Below are 21,680 nucleotides of genomic sequence, written 5' to 3'. Positions count from 1 at the left end.
GTTTCACCATCTCCGGGAGGATGCTGAGGTCGTCCTTCCTCATCCCCCCCCCTCCTCTCCCCGCTACCCTCTCATTCTAGCTAGGTTTGCGGTGCCTATCATACCTGCCTTCCTGACTGAGTACCTATGGGGAAAGGGTACCGTCGTAGGACAAGACAGAAATGGTCCAGCCGCGCGTTGCTTGACCTACACATGCATGGTTGCTGACAGTATTCCAGTAGTTCCACATTACCCATCAGCGGTGCTCCGCACTGAACGGAAGGGGTCTGCAGTGACAACAACCTACTACAAATCGACTGTGCATTTTAGATGTTCAAAATGTGTGTTAATTCCTATAGGACCAAACTGCTGAGGTCATCGGTTCCTAGACATACACACTACCGAAACTAACTTACACTAAAGACAACACACACACCCATGCCTTAGGGAGGACTCGAACCTCCGACGGGAGTGGCCGCTCGATTCGTGTGTGAAATCTTATGGGACTTAACCGCTAAGGTCATCAGCCCCTAAGCTTACACATTACTTAACCTAAATTATCCTAAGGACAAACACACACACACCCATGCCCGAGGGAGGACTCGAACCTCCGCCGGGACCAGCCGCACAGTCCATGACTGCAGCGCCTAGACCGCTCGGCTAATCCCGCGCGGCCCCAATTCGTAACATGGCGCCTCAACCGCGCGGCCACTCCTCACGGCGCATTTTGGATCATAGAGAAAGGAATAGAGTGTGAGTTTTTATTCTTGTTGTCAATTTATTTGTCTAGTTAGTCTCTTCTTTGTATATGGTTGAGATTAACATGTTTCTCTTGGATGTATCGTATTTATCCCTATTCGTTGCCTCTTTGCTACATACGTCCACTCATTTCCACAATGCCATAATTGCCATAGAATTTTCCATTTCAGTACACAATTTTGCCAAATACGCTTGAAGACATGACTTCACAATGCTCGCTTAGCGGAGAGCCCAAAGATGTTTCTATGGCATGACAGCTTTATACTTGCATTGCAACACCACCTTGGAACAAGGACCATGGAGGCTATTACATCACCAACAAAGGTTTGAAGTAGGTGGCGTTGTCAGACGGAAACTGCATGGTTTGAAACGTCCATTGACTCCATATTGTTTGCTATGCTTGTAGTGAATGGAAGTCTGTTTCGTTAGTGTTGCGTACCTGAACACACTTCATTAAAATGCCGCAATGGCACTGTATGCCAAACTACAGAGGCAAATACGATAATGGTACTAAAGTGAGAGTATTTTATTTCGTAAGAATCTGAGACGTAAATTGCTATCGGCGGTTCACACTATGCAGTAAACTCTCTGTGGTAATTATCAGTGTGTTTTGGTTGATTAGTACATCATAGTTACTTAAAACGCAGTCCAACTGAACTAAATATGATAAACACACGAGTATATTTATAATCTAGTACTTGTATAGTTTTCACTACAGTTTTAAAATTGAATTGTATGCTTATTTTTAGATGCGTAAAGTTGATTTCAATGAAGATGACGTTTTGAGCAGTACCAGTATGTCTGGCCCGAAAACTGCTACACTGTTGGCAGCACTAATGGATGTTTGGCACTTGAGAAAGCTCAGCTAAGGAAATTCAGTGTAACACGTAAGTAACATACAGTGCCATAAGAGTAGATTTTACATGCACAGCGAGAGATCTCTTCGATGTTTAGTTTCTTATTTTCAGACGCTACCCCCTCAAATTCGCCACGATTCCCATCAAACATCAGTAAGAAAGCGTGCCGACCGGAGTGGCCTACCGGTTCTAGGCGCTTCAGTCTGGAACCGCGCGACCGTTACGGTCGCAGGTTCAAATCCTGCCTCGGACATGGATGTGTGTGATGTCCTTACTTTAGTTAGGTTTAAGTAGTTCTAAGTTCTAGGGGACTGATGACCCCAGCTGTTAAGTCCCATAGTGCTCAGAGCCATTTGAACCATGTTTTAAGAAAGCGTCCTAAAAGTCGCAGGAAGCATTTAGATAATAGCAGCCTCCAAGCTGTATCCCGTGAAAGAATAGGCACACAAGCGAAAATTGATTGATACCATGTCGTTTCACAATGTTAATGTGAAAAGCATAGTGGCTGGATAGTGGTAAACAAATCGCACAGTGTGAGCCTAGTGTTACTAAACCATAATTCTTACCCAAGAGTTGCCTGTTACTCTGTAGTAAGAAATGATTTATTTCTCAGTGTGTTCGTTAATGGCGCTGAAGTGAATTACACTGGAAACATGAAATTTACCAATTGAGGAAACAACACGCATGTGGTAAGTGATCCTCTTAAGAAAATTTATTATCTGTTTAATGGTTCAAACGGCTCTGAGCACTATGGGACATAACATCTGTGGTCATCAGTCCCCTAGAACTTAGAACTACTTAAACCTAACTAACCTAAGGACATCACACACATCCATGCCCGAGGCAGGATTCGAAGCTGCGGCCGTAGCGGTCACGCGGTTCCAGACTGAAGCGCCTAGAACCGCACGGCCACACCGGCCGGCTGTATAATGGTACTGAGGCTACTGTTGACAACATTTTGTCTTTAATTGAACAAATGTTGGGAAACATTAGAAAAGTTGCCAGGAAACTAAACTAAAAATCAATTTTTTGAAGGTACAGGTTTCATTTTTTAAGTGCAAGAATTCAATTCGTTGAAGATCATATGAAAACGTGGAGTTAGTAAATTCTATCAGCCCACGTGATTACAAATTTGTGAGAAGCAATGGTAGTTTTTCTATGCTACGTCCTAACAGTCTCTCAAAGCTTTGTACGAAACTCTTAACAAAACCCAACACTGAGCTGGAGACGGATCAGTTTTTGAGTTACATCACAAATAAAGTAAGGACTTTAGCTTCAGTTGATAAAACGGTGCTCCTGTTATTTGATGAAATTCATTTGAAGCCCTATCTTAACTACAAAGGTGTCAGCTCCCGCCGGCCGCGGTGGTCTAGCGGTTCTAGGCGCTCAGTCCGGAGCCGCGCGACTGCTACTGTCGCAGGTTCGAATCCTGCCTCGGGCATGGATGTGTGTGATGTCCTTAGGTTAGTTCGGTTTAAGTAGTTCTAAGTTCTAGGGGACTGATGACCATAGATGTTAAGTCCCATAGTGCTCAGAGCCATTTTTTGTTAGCTCCCGGTAGCTGAGTGGCAGTCGGCTCTCAGCCGTGGCAGCGTGCGGACGGCCCCGCGCGCCGGCCAGTGCTCCGCTGCAGGCGTTGTTTACTTCCGCGCCGTAGCTTCAAGGCTTGTGTCCGTCCACCGTGAACAACATGTCGAGCGCTTACCGCCGTGCGACCCTTAAAGTTTCCTTCCCAGCTGAACATGCGCGACCTCGTGCACATGAAGCTGAAACGTTCATACGTGAAGAAGTTCGTTTAGATCTTAACCGCGTTATCGGAATCCATTTTTCGATCATGAGTAGTGTCGTTTATATTAAAATGACAAACACCGAGGTGTGTGAAGATGTTATTCGCCGCCATGCCAATAGACCTAAGTTCAAATACTCTGATGGTCACGTCGGAGCTGTAACACTTGAACTCGCAGAGTACGGTCAACGCACGATTAGGGTGTTTGAACTACCTTTTGAAGTGCCGAAGGACGAAGCTGTCTCTGCGTTACAACCATACGGTAACGTCATCGGTTACGTAGAGGGAAAATGGCAAACCTTCACGACCTACCACGTCCTTAATCGTGTGCGTCAGGTCAAAATTGAACTGAAAAAACATATACCGTCATATCTGACAATTGGCGGGGTGCGAGCCATTGTCATGTACGAAGGCCAACCCCGAACATGTGCGGGTTGTGGACAAGAAAGCCACGCCAGATCCGCCTGCATGCGACGCCGCCTGATTCAGACGCCGGTCGGAGAGGAAGCGTCCCCAGCGGTGATCACTCAGATCCCTGTCACATACGCCAAGGTTGCCAAGGAAGGTAGCACCACTCTACAGGGTCTTCCTGCTTCGTTGACGTCGTCTGATCAGGTAGATGCAATCGCTACTGAGAATCCTTCTGAAGTGCCACAGACGCCAGATCCTGACCTGCCGAGTCTTCGCAGCAATGTGACTGAAAATGCTACTGAGATGGACGTTGATCCGGGAGTGGTACCTACTTCTGCTTTCCTTCAGACTGGTCCGGAGTGAGACGAAAGCCACCCGCAATCAGACTCTGAATGACATGTTCGAAAACAAGGGTCGACACGAAAGAGAAAGAAACGTAGCCGTACACCCCCTGATGAATCCATTCTACAGATGGATACCAGGGATGCAGACCCGAAGATGGACGGCAAACCGCTCTTTGATGACCAAAAGTCTGATGCGAACGACCCGCCACAGGCGACCACTGGCAACGACCACCCCTCCTTACTGGCGCTGTCGCCCCCACAGGTCGACGTTGAAGAGAGCCTATCCCCTGAGACGTAAACTACGTCTCCTCTCCACGTGGATGATGTGCACAGCCGATGCCCTACCGTATAATCAGTCTCCTGGGCAGACGACGTGGAGATCGACGGGACTGGGGTGGACGGTGCTGATGATGGGGCGCCCCCATCGGTTGCGCCCGCGCCCGCAAACTCTCCACAATAGCAGCCTCTTCAGCGGACCGGCAAGATCGACGACCTCTCGCTCCTAAAGAAGAAGCCCCACCTGTGCCTGTGGGACTCCAACACCAGCATTATCGTGTCGCAACGATTAACCTCGCGACCATTCGTGCGCCCCACAAACTAGCGCTGCTCCGCGATATGATTTATGATGCGGTCATAGATATTGCGCTTTTTCAGGAAGTGCATGTCGCCGATTTTTCACCACCACGTGGCTTCACAGCGCATCTTTCTCCCGCTTCGGACACCGGTAGTGGTGTTGCCATCATCTTACGCGAAGGTCTTCCTGCCGAAGATGTCCTATACCTCCCCAACGGCAGAGGTATGGTCCTTACTCTCTTTGGTGTACGCATCGTCGACATTTATGCGCCGTCGGGCTCCAGCTACCGTCGCGAACGCAATGCCTTCTTCGCGAATGAAGTTACACCCCTTTTTATGGGACCACACGATGACTGGGTCATGGGTGGAGACTTCAACTGCACCCAGCGACCTCAGGATCAATTGCCGCGTCACTCACCATGCGCAGCTCTGGAAACAGTCGTCACGCGGCTACAATTTGTTGACACGTGGAGACATGTTCACGGTGATCTTTTGGGCTTTACGTACTACACTGCGCATTCCTCTAGCCGACTGGATCGCATCTACATCTCGCGATCCCTAATTCAACACACTCGACAGGCTGAAATCTGGCCTGTTGCTTTCTCAGATCATGTTGTTCTCACAAGACAGGCAGTATGGCACGGACGTGGTTTATGGAAACTGAACACGGCACTTCTTAATTCACCTGACTGTCGACTTCTAATAGAAGACACTTGGATCACATGTAATAGATGCCGACCCACGTATCGGTCTACCATATCCTGGTGGATCCAGTGTGCAAAACCTGCTCTTCGAAAAACTTTGATCCGGTATGGCAAAGATGTTGTCGCCTGGAGGAAGAGCACTATGGACTTTTATTACAGGATCCTACGAGAATGCTCCACGATACCAGCCTCCCCTGAGCGCCATACAAGGATGAACCATGCTAAGGCCCAAGTCTCCAATCTCATGCGAAGGCATTTGTAAGGAGCGATAGTACGATCTCGTACTGCTGATCGCATGCCTCATGAACATCCGTCGATGTACCATATCATCCAAGAACGCCAAAATCGACGCCGAAAATTGATTCACGTCCTAACAGATCAAGAAGGGCGTCGCTACGTAACCCAATCTGCAATAGGGAATGTGCTTCACGCCCACTACCAGCAGCTATACGCCGCAATTCCACATTCCCCAGAGTTGATCGAGGAAGTCACACAGCTCAACTTCGGTGGTATCCCAGGAGATGCGGCAGTTGACTTGATGTCAGAGGTGACTGATGAGGAAGTCCGCGATGCGATCCGGGCAGGACCCGACGGTCTTCCCCTCGAATTTTATCGCACCTTCCGTGATTTGTTAGAGTCCACCTTCACCTCCATTGTCGGGAACTGATGTCTCCGGAAGTACCTGTGCCGGACGCTTTCATGGAAGGAATTATTATTCCTGTACATAAACCACATGGTGGCAACAATATCAGTGATTATCGGCCCCTCACCCTCCTTAACAGTGATATGAAAATCTTCACTCGCCTTTTGGCGGCACGACTTAAAAAAGTTGCCCGATATGTTGTGTCGCCAGACCAAGCATCTTTGGGAGGGGATAATAATATCCGCACGGCTTTATGCCGCTACAGGGATATGATCGCCGTTACCCAGGCACAACGTCTCTCTGGGGCACTTGCGTCTTTGGACTTTAGTCAAGCTCTTGATAGGGTTGACCATTCGTTCCTTACGGCCGTTCTCCACCATGTGGGTTTCCCAGTCGCCGTTATCACGGTAGTGATGCGCCTTCTGCGGGGTGCCTCGTTCAGGGTTTTGTACAATGGCAGACTCACTCCACCGATAAAAATAGGTCGATCCGTACGTCAAGGTTGCCCTCTATCAGCAATTTTGTACGTCTTTTCCTTGGAACCCTTGCTATGTGGACTAAGACAACGTTTGGTAGGGTTGTCCATAGATCACTACCGATTCTGTTGCACGGCCTATGCTGACGATGTAGTCATCTGTTTACGTAATGCCGACGAGGTTCGAGCTGTTTTGACGTGGGTAGCGACATATGGTGAGGCGTCGGGTAGCTCTTTAAACGTACGTAAGTCACAAGTTATGTTCATTGGCACGGGACTTCCCGTGGAGTGCGTTACACCTCTCACCACCGTTGATACCATTCGCTGTTTGGGAATAGATTTTTCACCTGATCTCCGGCGTTCAGCCACCATCAACTGCCGACGCCTCCTTTTAATGATCAGAGCAGGTCTTATGGACCATCGCCTTCGATCCCTAGATATTCTCCAACGAGCTCGATATGTCAATACATATATCGCATCCCGAGTTCCCCATGTAGCACAAGTTCTACCTTTTCCGCTTACTGTGGCACGTCGCATGTTGGCAGCGATGGCATCTTTCGTCAGCTCTGGGCTGTTGTTCGAAGTTAACTATGCAACCCTTACTCTTCCCCGTGAACGAGGTGGGATAGGTCTGTTTCACGTGCCGGATAGAGCTCGCGCCCTATTTGTCAGCTCCCAGATGACGATATGGACACGTTGCCCAACGAGCCTCACTGGTCTCCTCCTGACGGCATATTCGCCGGTCTCACTGTCAGCCCCAGTGATGATCTCGGATGTTCCGGCCCAGTTCCATTATATACGGTACTTCTTTCTTGAACTCAGTTATCTACGCCCCACCTTACCAAGACCGCTTTTACTCAAGACAAAGGAAGTATACAATGTCCTCCAATTAGGTCGTCCACCTAACCCGATTGAACAAAAGTTCCCCCAGGTTGACTGGCGTCATGTATGGCGCGCGGTGTTCGCCAGTTACCTTGACACGAATGTTCAATCTGTCTGGTACCTAACTGTCAATGGTAAGCAAATCAACCAATTTCGCCTTCATCGTATCAACCTCGCCCAATCACCTCTATGTTCCACGTGTGGAGTGCCAGACAATGATGAACATCGGTTTGTTTGCGGACCGGCAGCGGAGGTTTGGCACTTGGTTCGACATATTGTGGCTTTTCTAACGCGGGACATTCCGGATCGGATTACTCCCCTTTCATTATTATTTCCGGAACGTGACTATTTTCCTCGGACAAAGACCAATGCTGCGAATTGGATTCGCGGGCATGCCATTCACTATCTATTTGGACATACTGTAGACCCTGTACTCGATTTTTGGACATACCTCAATGACCGTCATTATGTCGTTGTCCGTCCCCCAAAATACAGACAATTTTTCTCGAACTTCCTTGGGAGTGCTCTCCACGAGCCGCCTCGCAGCTGGAATGTGTTAAGACAAGAGAGAAGAAGGTTTCCTGTTTGAACCAATGAACATTTCTGAACAATTCAACGGAACACATCAATTTCGAGAAGACGTGACTCAACATATTACCAGCGGGGCGCAGAAGGCCTCTGATCAAATACGCAACAAAACTACACAAAAAATAAAAAAAATAAACAAATTAAAAAAAAGGAAGATTTTGTTGTTTGTAAGGATAGCTCTAACCTTGATTTCCCATATTTCCCCTGGTCCCTGGTATATAGGAAGCTCTCTAGAGTAGGTTTAGCCAGGAGCCAACGCCTGAAGTGGACCAGATTTTTTTGTTATAGGATGAAAAGTGGCGGTGGCACTTAGTTTTTTTTGTTAAGGGGCTTTCACAAAAAAGTTGGTAGAAAAAAAAAAGTGGTCAGCGTGGCAGAATGTAGATCCTAAAGGCCCGGGTTCGATTCTCGGCTGGGTCGGAGATTTTTTCCGCTCAGGGACTGGGTGTTGTGTTGTCCTAATCATAATCATTTCATCCCCATCGACGCGGAAGTCGCCAAAGTGGCGTCAAATCGAAAGACTTGCACCCGGCGAACGGTCTACCCGACGGGAGACCCTAGTCTCACAACATTTTATTGTACTACAAAGGTGGAAAGATTGTAGGATGTACCTTTAACACTGACAAAATTTTCGTATCCAATCATTGCCTAAGTTTTTATAACTCAGAGCAAGGATTAGCCTTACAAAGACGTGGTATTTATTCTGCCAACAAATACTATTCAGGCTGATGATCTGTTTTCATAAAGTAAAACTGTAATCCTTAAATTAGAAGCAGTTGGACTTATGGTGGTTGGGATTGTAGCAGAGGATACTAATATCTAAATTTTCTACTACTCCAGATGTGAAAATCAAGTATATTTATCCATCCTGTACAGACTTGTACAAATAGCCCAGTGTACCGTTTTGTGGATACTGTTCATCTTTTGAAGTGTATCGACAACAGCTGGTTCAATCAGAAGGGTATTTTCATGACAGTGGCAGTCTGAAGGGAGGCTTGGCATCTGTCACAGCACTAAAAGAGCTACACATGGTAGAAAAAGAGGACCTGTAGAAGTATGGCATTTCGTTAACATTAAAGTCCCTATTTCCTAATTCAGTCGAAAGCCGAGATGTCAAACTAGTACTGTGTCTTTTTTAGTGATAAGACAGTTGTCGCTTTGGACAAATTTCTTTAAAAAAAAGGAACTGAAAACGGGGGGCCGGCCGGTGTGGCCGCGCGGTTCTAGGCACTACAGTCTGGAACCGCGCGACCGCTACGGTCGCAGGTTCGAATCCTGCCTCGGACATTGATGTGTGTGATGTCATTAGGTTAGTTAGGTTTAAGTAGTTCTAAGTTCTAGGGGACTGATGACCTCAGTAGTTAAGTCCCATAGTGCTCAGAGCCATTTGAAACATTTTGAAAACGGGGGAAGTACCACCACAATCATGAAAATAATAAATCGTTGGTGGGATACTGTAAACGTGAAAACATTACTTAAGAGTCAGAGGTTAAGGAATATGTTCCAAGAACCTGTAACGAATAATTCTTATCACATACAGAATTTCTTACAGCACTTGTTATCATCATTATGTTTGTGGACGATTTGAGTAATGTAAGAAAACTTACTAGAAAAAAAGATTTTGCTTTGAAATGCACAACTGCTGCTTTGACTTTAGTGGCAACCGGCTGCCTGAGAAAAACAGACCTGATTTTCTGTTTGGAAAAATACAGACAGAGAGTGCGCACGACAGGTTCAGCAAATACCACAAGCTTAGGCGGAGGGGGCGGAGGAGGGCACAGAGGATATTTTCCCCTGTACTGCAGTTAAAAGTAGTTTATGTTGTTATTAACATCACTGATATTTCTGCTGCTCCTACGGAAATTCAGGAGTTAAGAGATGCGGCAATACCAGAATACTTAAACGTAGAAGAAGATGAAAAATTATGTTTATGGAATAGGTGAGAATACCTAGCCATTATTTAGTTACGTAACAGGCACACCAAGCTATTAAAAAAACCAATGTGAATATTGTAAAGTATTTCTCATTACAAATGAAACGAAGCAGGGCGATGATTTGATGATGGTAAAGGATGGAGGAGGGTTGACGTATTCTGTAGATGATGTGGCTGCTTGTGTAACAGTTGTTTATTTAACACTGCAGAAAACTCTGAAGAAGCATGAAATTTTATTTTATAACAAGGTAATCTAAGAAGGGTACTTGCGTAGGTAAAGTGCCACAACATTCAGAGCTATATATTTTTTAGATTCATTGACAAAGTAGCCACGTCCTTGATGCAGGCTGGAGATGACTGTTTTTCTGATTGTTTTCTGGTTTTATTTCTTGCACAATATCTCATTCTCCCCCCTCCCCCCCTCTCTCTCTCTCTTTCTCTCTCTCTGTGTGTGTTGTGGGTGTGTGTGTGTGTGTGTGTGTGTGTGTGTGTGTGTGTGTGTGTGTGTTTGGAGATAGAAATAGTAGCTGTTTTTAGTCAGTAGAGTCTGTAACGTTAACACTAATTTTTGTACTGATTCCTTAATTACGAATTACGAAACTGCTGAGAAATGCCTTATGAGGTTTTGGTCATTGAAAATAGAACTTGGAACAACTACATATTTCAGATGTCTTTGATTCATTGTCACTCTTTCCATCTGCAATTTAAATGACTCAAGGGCACTTACACAGTCAAAATATTGTCATTTAAGAATTACTGAATTTAAAATTCGCATTTGCAATAAGGATGAATGAAGGAAGTTACGAAAATGTCTCTTTGCCTTTGGGGCTATAGTTTACGAAATGTGAACAATTTACCTCTCCAATAAGACGTTTTAATATGTACAGATTCGCATATCAAAACACACAGTGCGTAGTTTGCCATGATGTTTTCACGTACGTGACTGTTGAACACGCGGCGCAGAGCCTACCACACCCCTCGGGGCCCGTGCGAAATAGGGGTCCAGCAACGAAGTTGTGGCGTGGCGCTAGCTGCCTTGTCTGACGTACATCGCGATTGCTTGCCTATGTCAAAGACCCAGGGAGACCACTATGTCAATGAAAAAGTACCCATAAAATAATGTGTTTTCGAGATCTCGAGTGTATTTAAATGCGCTACTACGAATTCTGAATTTGTAACTCGCTTCAGGAGACTATCGCTGCAACTCTTAAAACCTGTAGTGTCACGTGTTGTGACGTATGCCACAGGGCCCGTTTACATCGATTCCAGCTCCTAGATCTTACAAAAATAAAACATTCACTCGCGGTCCGTACTAGTTCGGATATTCCGGTATCTTTCTTCTTTTCGCTGACGTTATTATCATCTTCAGACCGTCGCGTCGGCACATTAGTCTGGATTTGATAATGTTTGCGGCAGAGAGTAGCCGGATGCCTTTTCTGTCTTCACCCCTTCCGCAACCCTCTACACATTGCACGGTATTCATGCCATCTGTCCGTTTCTAATGTTATCCCATGCGAAAGTGCGTGAACTTTTTCGAAAAGTTTACGAATAGTGCACCTGATGAGGGACGTGGGTACCAGCCTGGTATTCACATAGTGATATGAGGAAAACCACCTAACAGGCACATCTAGGCTGGCTGCCACACCAGCCCTCGTCGTTAATCCGCCGGTGCGCTTCCGCGAACCCCGAAACCGGCGTGCTAACGTGTGCGGCTACTAGGGGAGGTCACTTTTATTCTGTTACGTTATGTGAATTTCAGGACTCTGGGAGTTGTATACAGAACAATTCATATCCTCTCACTGCTCTAATCACATCTCACCACAATCGAGATGGTGCGATTAACAGCTTTTGCTCTTTCATAATGCTAACTTTTTTTTCCCCTAAAAATCAAACAGGTGTGGAAACAGTAATTGTTATGCGGAACACTGGTGATGACTTATGCAAATCTGACAGCAGCCTTTAAAGTTCTTCATTGGAATGCACGATCAGCAATCTGGACATAGGGAACTTAGCAGCAATCAAACACCAGCAGCTTGTATTTCTGAAACATGGTTTAAGCCGTCTAACCAAATCCAACTGAAATGATATGCAACGATTAGAAAAAACAGCGCCGATCGAAAAGCAGGCTACCATTTTAATTAAATATAAAACTCAGTTTAAAAAATATGTATTCTTAGGATACACTGCAAAGCAGTGGCTGCTGCAATTTATTCTCTGGAAGGTACAGTTACCACCGTCACCATTCACAAACCTCCTGAGAGTAATCTTGCACTGAATCAAATGAGTTTAGGACGGCGTTACACTGAAGTAATTGACGCTTTAACAGAAAGACAGAATGCCGCTTTTATTAGTACAACAATGAAGGATTTGCTAGCTGATCTTCCAAAAGCACGATATCTAAAGTTCCAAGATGAATGCATATCATGTTATGAAACAGCTATTGACTATCTGAAGGGATGGAGTGATTCTCTGCACAAATGCAACGTTTTGCCTGGTTACTTCTTCAGATAACAACTGCATGGGTAAGGTAGAATATTCTTCAAACGGCATAGTAAGCAAAGCAATTGTGAATTAAATGAAAGCATTTTGTTTGATCAGGTCATGAAATTAAAGTCTTCCATGAAAGAAAATAAGTCAAATGTAGCGTTCAATGGTTTGTTAGCTATCAAAAAGTGGGTACTGTTCTTCAAAAGCCGTGTGTCGGAAGAGCAATGCTCCGAACTGCTGGAAATACACCACTTTTACTCCTCTTATCCCGGCCAGAATGCTAATGTGAAGAGAGTGTTATCACTAATGATTTATCACTGGACTTAAATTCAAAAAAACTTAAATTTGGCATCAGTTAGGGTCATTCTTGACATCCATTTTAATATGGTAATTGTAAGTTCTGAATTCTATACATTAGTCTCCAGTGACAGAATGTTAACATGCGTTGACTGTACAGCCATCACAAAAATACATTTGGCATAATAAAACTGAAATTGAAATGTGTTCTATTGGAGACAAACTCATGAATGCATGGTCCGCACATGTCAGCAGGGGACTGTTCAAGCTGGTGGAGACTTTATAATGGTGTGGGGTGTGGGCAGTTGGAGTCATATGGGACCCCTGACACGTCTAGATACGACTATGATAGGTGGCACATACGTAAGGATCCTGTCTGAATTGCATCCATTCATGTCCATTATCCATTGCGACGGACTTGGGCAATTCCAGCAGGACAATGCAACCCCTAAAGGTCCAGAATTTCTACAGAGTGGCTCCAGGAACACTCTTCCGAGTTTAAACCCACTGGCAACCAAACTCCCCAGACATGAACATTATTGAGCATATCTGGATGCCTTGCAACATGCTGTTCAGAAGAGATCTTCACCCCCTCGTACTCTTAGAATTTATGGACAGCGCTGCAGGATTCATGGTGTCAGTTCCCTCCAGCACTACTTCAGACGTTTGTCGAGTCCATGCCACGTCGTGTTGGCGCAATTCTCGTGCTCGCGGGAGACTGATATACCAGTTTCTTTGGCTCTTCAGTGTATTTCAATACTTATGATGGAGGCGATGGTTTGATAATGGACGTCGTGCCAGAAACTAGTCACTGGAAATAAAGCATGTTTCTCTTTGCAGCTTCGACAGAATTACAAGTTGACATGTATTGACGATCTGATGACTTGCACGTTGTTACGCTTAAGGCTGCTGGGTACCATCAACGGCCCTCGAAGGTAGTAAATCAAAGACACAGTGCAGACACCAGGCAAGAGTGGTAGCGTTTAGGTTACCGCAGCTAAATAGTAACACTAGAGCCCTGCAAATTGCAGACGTTGTGGGCAGCTGTCCCAGGGGAGAGGTTTCACTTCAGAGAATTAACTGATAACTCTGTCTACCACGTGGACGGTTTTGTACGACGCCACTGTTGAAGATGGCCACGAAAAGGCATGACTTAGCAGAGGGAGCAAGCTCGGTACTTGCTCCTGAGAAATGCAACGTCAGTGGGTTCACACAGATCAGAGCGCTACTACAGCAGCCCCTCATTCACAAAAGGACGGGGGGCGAGGCCAAGCGACGGCAAACACTGTTGACGCTTCCCATAATAGGAGTGGAAATTACGTTTAGCTGTCAGCCAAGCTCGGAGTTTGTTAATGTAAAATCCAAAAGGAAGGCTACCCACCGAGAAGGAGTAGGGGAGCGATCTAAATGAGGTTGGGTAGAGGCGCCCTGGAGGTGCAGAGCGACTCACCGGATTGGCTGAAGCTTGTCAAGTGCCGGTGGATCGGTGGGTCGACTATAGGAAGGGAGTGCGCCGCCACGATTCTTTATACACGTGTCTTTGTATTCCCAGGGAGTTCTCAGTCAGCTGGCTGGGGCGCCCCCTCCGTGTCGCCCGTGGCCAGCCTCGGTAGGCTCCGACACGTCTGTTTTCCTCACTCGGAGTACTGCTCTCAGGTTTGTACTTAACGTGCTGGTGCACCACCCACCCCCGTGACGTCAGACACTGACTTCCGTTGCGCAAACGATTGCCTCGTTTGCTTTTTCTAATTTTTAGAATTAGCTTTCGGTGTAGAAGTTAGTCCACAAATAAATAGTGTTAACAAGACCCCTGAATTGGGTGAGTCTCCGCAGCAAGTATCCTGTTGTGTCCCCAAAATCCGCGCCTCTCGTAGGTGCCCTGCGACATTGTTTGGCGTTGATACAAGTCACCAATCTGCCTTCATTGGGAATTTGTCTTTCTGCATTTGTTCCTCACCGCTCGGAAATTGCAGACTGACCTCAAACTTTCTGTCTCCCCTCTATCCTGTGTTACGACATGACAAAATCATAGTTTTTTTTTAAGAGATTAATACACAAAGTGGTCCTTTTCGACATTTTAGCTTTGGTATTTCTGAGAGAAAACAGTACCACAAGCTGCAAGTAAGTATCTTATCTCCACTTCCATAGAACCATGCACAGTTCTTAGCAGTGATGTTTCTTTTAGAAAATTTATATCATGAAATCAAAGCCAAGTAGGACTTCGTTGTTAATGGACTTTTCCATGGATTACATGATCTCACGTTCCGTAATATTTAAATTGTACTTTCTCTAATGTGTTACCATTTCGATTTCTATATTTTAACAGAAAGAGTAATGGGAGGGTCCAGCGTAGCATCAAACACTGCACGCCACGTAAAAGAATTGCTATTCATCGATGCAGATGTGGTGTTGTATCCTACTGCAGCTCAAACCAGCTTAAACGGCGCGAAGTGCGTGTCTTCGGTTTTGTTTCTACTGCATGTTGTTTTTATTTCTCACTCCCTGGCTGATCAGCACTGAAGAGAAAATTCCCACACTCGGATAGCCGACAGACACGGTCGTAGATACACAGGTGCAGCCGGCAGCTGTTCTCTGGCAACCAGTCTGTGTCATCTTACGGAAAAATGACTACGTTGTTTTACTGGCATTGTTCTGACAGCGCAGTACCTCATCGAGTTTCGAAAAACAGAAGAAGCAGGTTATGGAATCATCACAGGAATACTGACCAACATTTAGGAATTTTTTTCCTTGCATGAAGAACTAAAAAACTTCTCTGATAAAGGTTATTCGCGTTATATAACAAACGGTAGTACGCTTCAGTATCTGCTGCAGAACACTAAAGAAAAATTTCAAAATACAACAAATTTTATAGGAGTACAAGAGTAGAAGGAAAAATTTTTGTCACGATAAAGTAAGCCGAAATAGTGCACAGTCATGTTTTGTAAGAAAACTTTCCACAGAACTCATTACGTCCCATTCATTATACACATGCGCTTGTATCGTAAGTTTTATAGGTACTTGTCTTTGCGTTTATTGCATTCCTGACACTCTTCAGATAGTAGCAAGTGTCGTCATCTCGGATGGCCTCTTGGCTACCTTCATCAAAGTTAATTTGTCGTCATTGAGTTACTTTCTTTGTCAAGTTTTCTTTCATTTTTTCTTAATCTGCATCTACAAATACATGATTACTCTGCAATTCACAATTAAGTGCCTGGCGGAGAGTTCATCGAACCACCTCTAAGCTACTTGTACACTGTTCCACTCTCGAAGAGCGCGAGGGAAAAACGAATACTTACATCTTTCCGTACGAGCTCTACTTCCCCTTATTTTATTATAACGATCATTTCTCCCTATGTAAGTGGGCACCAACACAATATTTTGACACTCTGAGGTGAGCCGGCAGCGGTGGTCTTGCGGTTCGAGGCGCTCAGTCCGGAACCGTGCGACTGCTACGGTCGCAGGTTCGAATCCTGCCTCGGGCATTGATGTGTGTGATGTCCTTAGGTTAGTTAGGTTTAAGCAGTTCTAAGTTCTAGGGGACTGATGACCATAGATGTTAAGTCCCATAGTGCTCAGAGCCATCTGAACCATTTTTTGAACTTCTGTTTTAGTCGACGACTTTCCGTCGATTACTACGAACTGTGATCTTTCTGACAGGAAATCACGAATCCAGTCACACAACTGAGAGGATACCCCATAGACACGCAATATAATTAGAGGTCACTTGTGAGGGATGGTGTCAATTTGACGTACCCTGTCGATAACATTCACTACTTCACGAGAATAAAGAGCTAGTCGTGTTTCACAAGAACGATATTTTATGAATACATGTTGGCTATTTGTCAGTAAACAGTTTTCTTCGAGGTGATTCATAATTTTCGAACACACTATATATTCCAAATTCCTAACTGCAAATCGTCGTTAGTGATATGCGTGTGTAATTCGGCGGATTTCCTTTCTTGGGTATTGGTTTGTCTTGTGCAACTTTGCAGTCGTTGAGTACGGATATTTCTAGGAGCGAGCAGCTCCATATGAGTGCAAAGTATGGAGCTACACTGTCAGCGTATTCTGCAAGGAAATTGATTGGTATACAATCTGGACCGAAAGCCCTGCTTTGGTGTACTGGGGATATCTGGTATGTTACTCATGTTGGGAACTGTTCTTGATTCGACTTCTGGAATATTTACTTAATGATGCAGCACTTGGCAATGGCAATGGTTCATCAGTTAGAGCTAATAATCACCTCTCAGAATGATCTTCATCTTGTGCTGCATACACATTGAAAACGAAATTTTTTTAAGTAATTCAGTTTGGCTTATTGGATCTGTTTCCACTGACAAGAAACTATGTGCAGTTCTTGGAATTAAAACATCTTTTATGAAGTTCGCGTAGTGAAACCAAGGCCAAGTGAAACTGCGTTGTGATCTCACTTTGGCAAAGGTTTTTTCCTGAGATGTTCACCTTTCGATTTCACCACTTTATCTGAAATAATAATTAAAAGATGGAAGAAAATATTGCTCCATAATTCCCTGTTGCTCCAAAACTATGAAAAAATTTGCCTCTACCATTACAATATATGCAATTTTTTCCCACGGAATGTGAATGTGATGGTACTTTCTTCTTTCTTTAAAATAAATAAATAAAGTAAAATAAAATAGCGCGGTGTCACTTTTGATAAAAATAGACAGTAGATGTGTGAAACGTTGACTGCAGTGAGTGAAGCATGGCTCAGCGGGCTCGCACCGCAAACGTTAGAACACTCCGACTGCTGCCGGCTGGGCACAGCCCCTCCGCCCGTGCGAACGCCACCTAAAGGCAGGGCTTCACACCGAGCGTGCTCCACGAGCAGACGGTGAGCGGGGGCCTGGGGCCCTATTCTGTAGCTTTCCGCCCTTCTGCCGATCGGTTCGGTACACGAACCCTCCGAACGGTTTTGTTTTTGAAGGAGAGCCACAACATTATTCTGTAAGCATTTCGGAAGCGCTGCCGAACATTCCTAGCGAACCGAAACGCTGTTGTCACTACTCCTCGCCAATTAATCAAAAGCAATCTGAAATGGCTCTGAGCACTATGCGACTCAACTGCTGAGGTCATCAGTCGCCTAGAACTTAGAACTAATTAAACCTAACTAACCTAAGGACAGCACACAACACCCAGCCATCACGAGGCAGAGAAAATCCCTGACCCCGCCGGGAATCGAACCCGGGAACCCGGGCGTGGGAAGCGAGAACGCTACCGCACGACCACGAGATGCGGGCAAAAGCAATCTGACTTAGCTCCGCACATGCGCACTGCAGCGACTACTGTACCCCCTCCATCGTCATAAGGAACAAGGTGGGGAGGTGTGTGAGGACGTGTATACAGGGAAACTGATCCTAGGGGAAATACTTGTGAAGATCTAGACTATCTTTATATTCCCCGTAGCTTTGCAGATCAATTACTTCAAGCAGCAGGACCAGTGCGAATTGGGCACTGGGAGCATTTTTCATTTTCGACTTCAGTTGCGCTACAGTTCCTCATTCATTCTCCATCATGACTACTGCTTGTCTGTAGATACACAAACTAACAAAAGTCCACAGCTCGTGGTCTAGTGGTTAGCGTTGCTGCCTCTATATCAAGGGGTCCTGGGTTCGATACCTGGCCAGATCGTGGATTTTCTCTGCCCAGGGACTGGTTGTTTGTTATGTCCTCATCATTTCATCACCACTCAGGAAAATACCGAGAGTGGAAAGAGGAGCGATTAGGAATTTGTCTGCACGCTGATAACCAAGCTCTTGAGCGCCCCACAAACCAACTCATCATCACTACAAACTAATAAAATCATGACAGACCCACATATTCTGCATTCTTCAACCCCACTAAGAATACCACATCGACTGGTGCGTCTGTCATATATATACACTTTTATAGAGTGCTAAAGAATATGCAACCAACTCTTTATACAGATACAGCAAGCTGGCTCTGAACGTCTGTCATAACCGATGTGGGGCACACGATTGTCGTGTTTGATGACGACACCAAGCGAAAATATAATATTGCAGTGCATGTATTTTTCAGAAATACGATGCATGTCCGAAGAAACTTTGCATCGTATTTGTGTATGATACAGGCACTGGAATATCGTATTTATCCGCCAACACCGGATAAGCGACTTCCAAGTAAAATGTCTCAGCTTTACAGGAATAAACGTATGGATGTGCGAGTGTAGGATGTAGACGCGTGGTTTGACGACGTACGGAAGTTTGGGGCTGGCCTGAGTTGTGCTCGGATAGCCAAATAGTAAGGCGGCGGCTCGAAATAAGCGGGAAATCCGGGTTCGAATCCCGCGCCAGCACAGATTTTCACTGTCGTCATTCCATTATACTGCCTATGGTTGTCCATATTCGCAAACTGCGAACACATTTAATGTATCCCAAGCGAAAATGGTATATCTGAAGTGCGGTTAAAAATGCAGCTGCAACAACTACCGATTATCGTTTTAACAAATCACCATCTGTAAATGGGCGCAACAATTTTATTCAAAATTATGAAACTTAAAAACAAAGATGATTTTATTTAGGCATTCTAATGACTGACACATACCAGAAACCCCACATGAGCGAAACAAATAATCAGCATTGCATTTTTTTTTTATCTGACCGCACCCAGTTTGTGTGCCCAGTCACTCACTTCATATTGAGGTATTGCATTTAGGACAGCTTCACAATATATCCTTGTTATTTGCCCAGGTAGCTCAAATCATAATGACCAATTACTTTGTCATTATACTACTGTCTCTCCCACTCAGCTCTTCTCATTCTGGGACCAATGATCATAGCAGTCTGGTCCCTTCAATCCCACAAACCAATCATCTTCTCATTCTATCAGTAGTTTATCATACGGAACTGGAGCAATGAAGGATACGTTGTGGATGGAAAAGGCTGCAAACTGCACCCATTTTTAAGAAAGGTCATAGGACAGATGCAGGTCATTACAGGTCTATATCACTACTGTCAGTCTGTTGTAGAATTATGGAACATGTTTCACACTGATATATTACGTTGTTTCTGGACAGTGAAAATCTCATCTATAAAAATCAACATGCATGTCATACACAGAGACCTTGCAAAACTCAGCTCACTCTGTTTGTCCTTGAGGTCCAGAGTTTCTTGACTTCAGGAAGGTATTTGATGCAGTTCCTCACTGTCCGTCAGTGAAAAAGATACCAGTGTATTGAGTATAAGACGAAATTTGTGATTGGATTCAGGATTTCCTTGCAGATAAAACCTAACACATTACGCACTTATTATGCGAGAAAATAAACTGATTTAAAATTACTTTTAGAGGTACGCCAAGGAAGTGTGATAAGGCTGTTACTGTTTACAGTACATATATAAATGATCTAGTGGAAAACAGGGAGAGCTTGCAAAGGCTGTTCACAAATGATGCCGTTGTCTATAGGAAGAAAGCAATGCCAGTAGACTGTAACAAATTGTGGGAAGACCAGCAGAATATTTATGGTTACTGCAGGGAATGGCAGTTGACCCTGAAAACAAATGAATGTGACATATTGTGCATAAATAGGCCAAAAAATCCAATTCTGTTTGATTGAACAGTTACTTCTGTAAGAAACCTAGTAGTAGCAGCCATCTAACACACCATGAAGTGAAATGACCACATAAAACAAGTTTTTGGAAAAGCAGATGTCAGGCTGAGAATAATTCGAAGAATATTAAAGATATTAAATTCATCCATGAAATAATACCTTACGGAACACTTGTCCAATAGATTCTTGAATATTGCTCATCAGCATAAACCCCTTACAAGACTGGGTTAGTGGAAGAGATTAAGATGATCCAGCAAAGAATGGTATATTTTGTCATGAGATCCTATAGTTGGTCCATGAGCCGTACATAGGTGTTCAGCAAACTCCAGTGGCAGAGGTGTCATGCATCTTGGAGAGGTTTAGTTTTAAAATTCTGAGAGAGTCTGTTCTGGGAAGCATTGGGCAGTATGTTGTTTCCACCCACATAAGTCTTACAATATGACCATAGTTTAGGCTGTCCATTTCATTTTCATTGAAAAAGGGGACATTTAAAATAAATTAGAGAAAAACCTGGGACAATGAAGAAAAAAACGGGACATAAATATTGTATAGACTAATTTAATACACATAAAAGTTTACCTTTACAACGTGTACTCAGATGACCCCAAATCACTTTTTACAATTATTGTGCCACACTATCACTGTACTTTTCACTTTCATGTACTTTATCAAGAAGTGCATTTTCGTTTGAAATTGTATCATAAAAGTCAGTACACGATACGCTATTAAAGTGTGTTTTGACAATGAGCAAGGCCCTCACTGTTTCAACTTTCATTCTGCTTTTTCATCTGACCACAAAGAGTTCACTAATGAAAACACACGTTCCACACCAGCATTTGACCCAGGAATTGCCAGACAAAACACCACCAAATGAATCACGTTTTTCATGCTAATGTTTTTACTTTTGAAATAAGCAAATATTTTACACCACGTTGCACTAACATTTTCTTTGTCTCCTTCTTCACTTTTTATGAAATTCTGTGCACATGAAAATTCATCAAACAGTTTGCTTCATCAACAGGAAAGTTTGGTACAATACTTTTAACAAAAACACAACAGTCCTCAATATCCTTCCACTGTAGCTGCTCCTTTTCAGTATTAACCCAGTCAAATGCTTTAAAAGGCGTGAGAAATGGTAAACACCATTCTTTAATATACTCAATGCAAGAGTCATAGAAGATGTCAGCATAAATATGAAATTGTTCTACAGTAATTTCACCCTCTTCTTCCAGCTTTCTTAGAGTCTCATGTACAAATGATGTGAGAAATCTTTCAGATTTTCTACATTGTAATTTGCCCAATTATTTGTTTATTTCTTGATAAACTTCCACTATTGTGATTTCTTGTTTCTCAATACATTTAATTGTTGTGGAGAAA

This window comes from Schistocerca cancellata, chromosome 8, assembly GCF_023864275.1.
Source record: "Schistocerca cancellata isolate TAMUIC-IGC-003103 chromosome 8, iqSchCanc2.1, whole genome shotgun sequence".
NCBI classification, from domain to species: domain Eukaryota; kingdom Metazoa; phylum Arthropoda; class Insecta; order Orthoptera; family Acrididae; genus Schistocerca; species Schistocerca cancellata.
The sequence above is the reverse complement of the archived record's forward strand: the minus strand, read 5'-3'. Positions refer to the sequence as shown.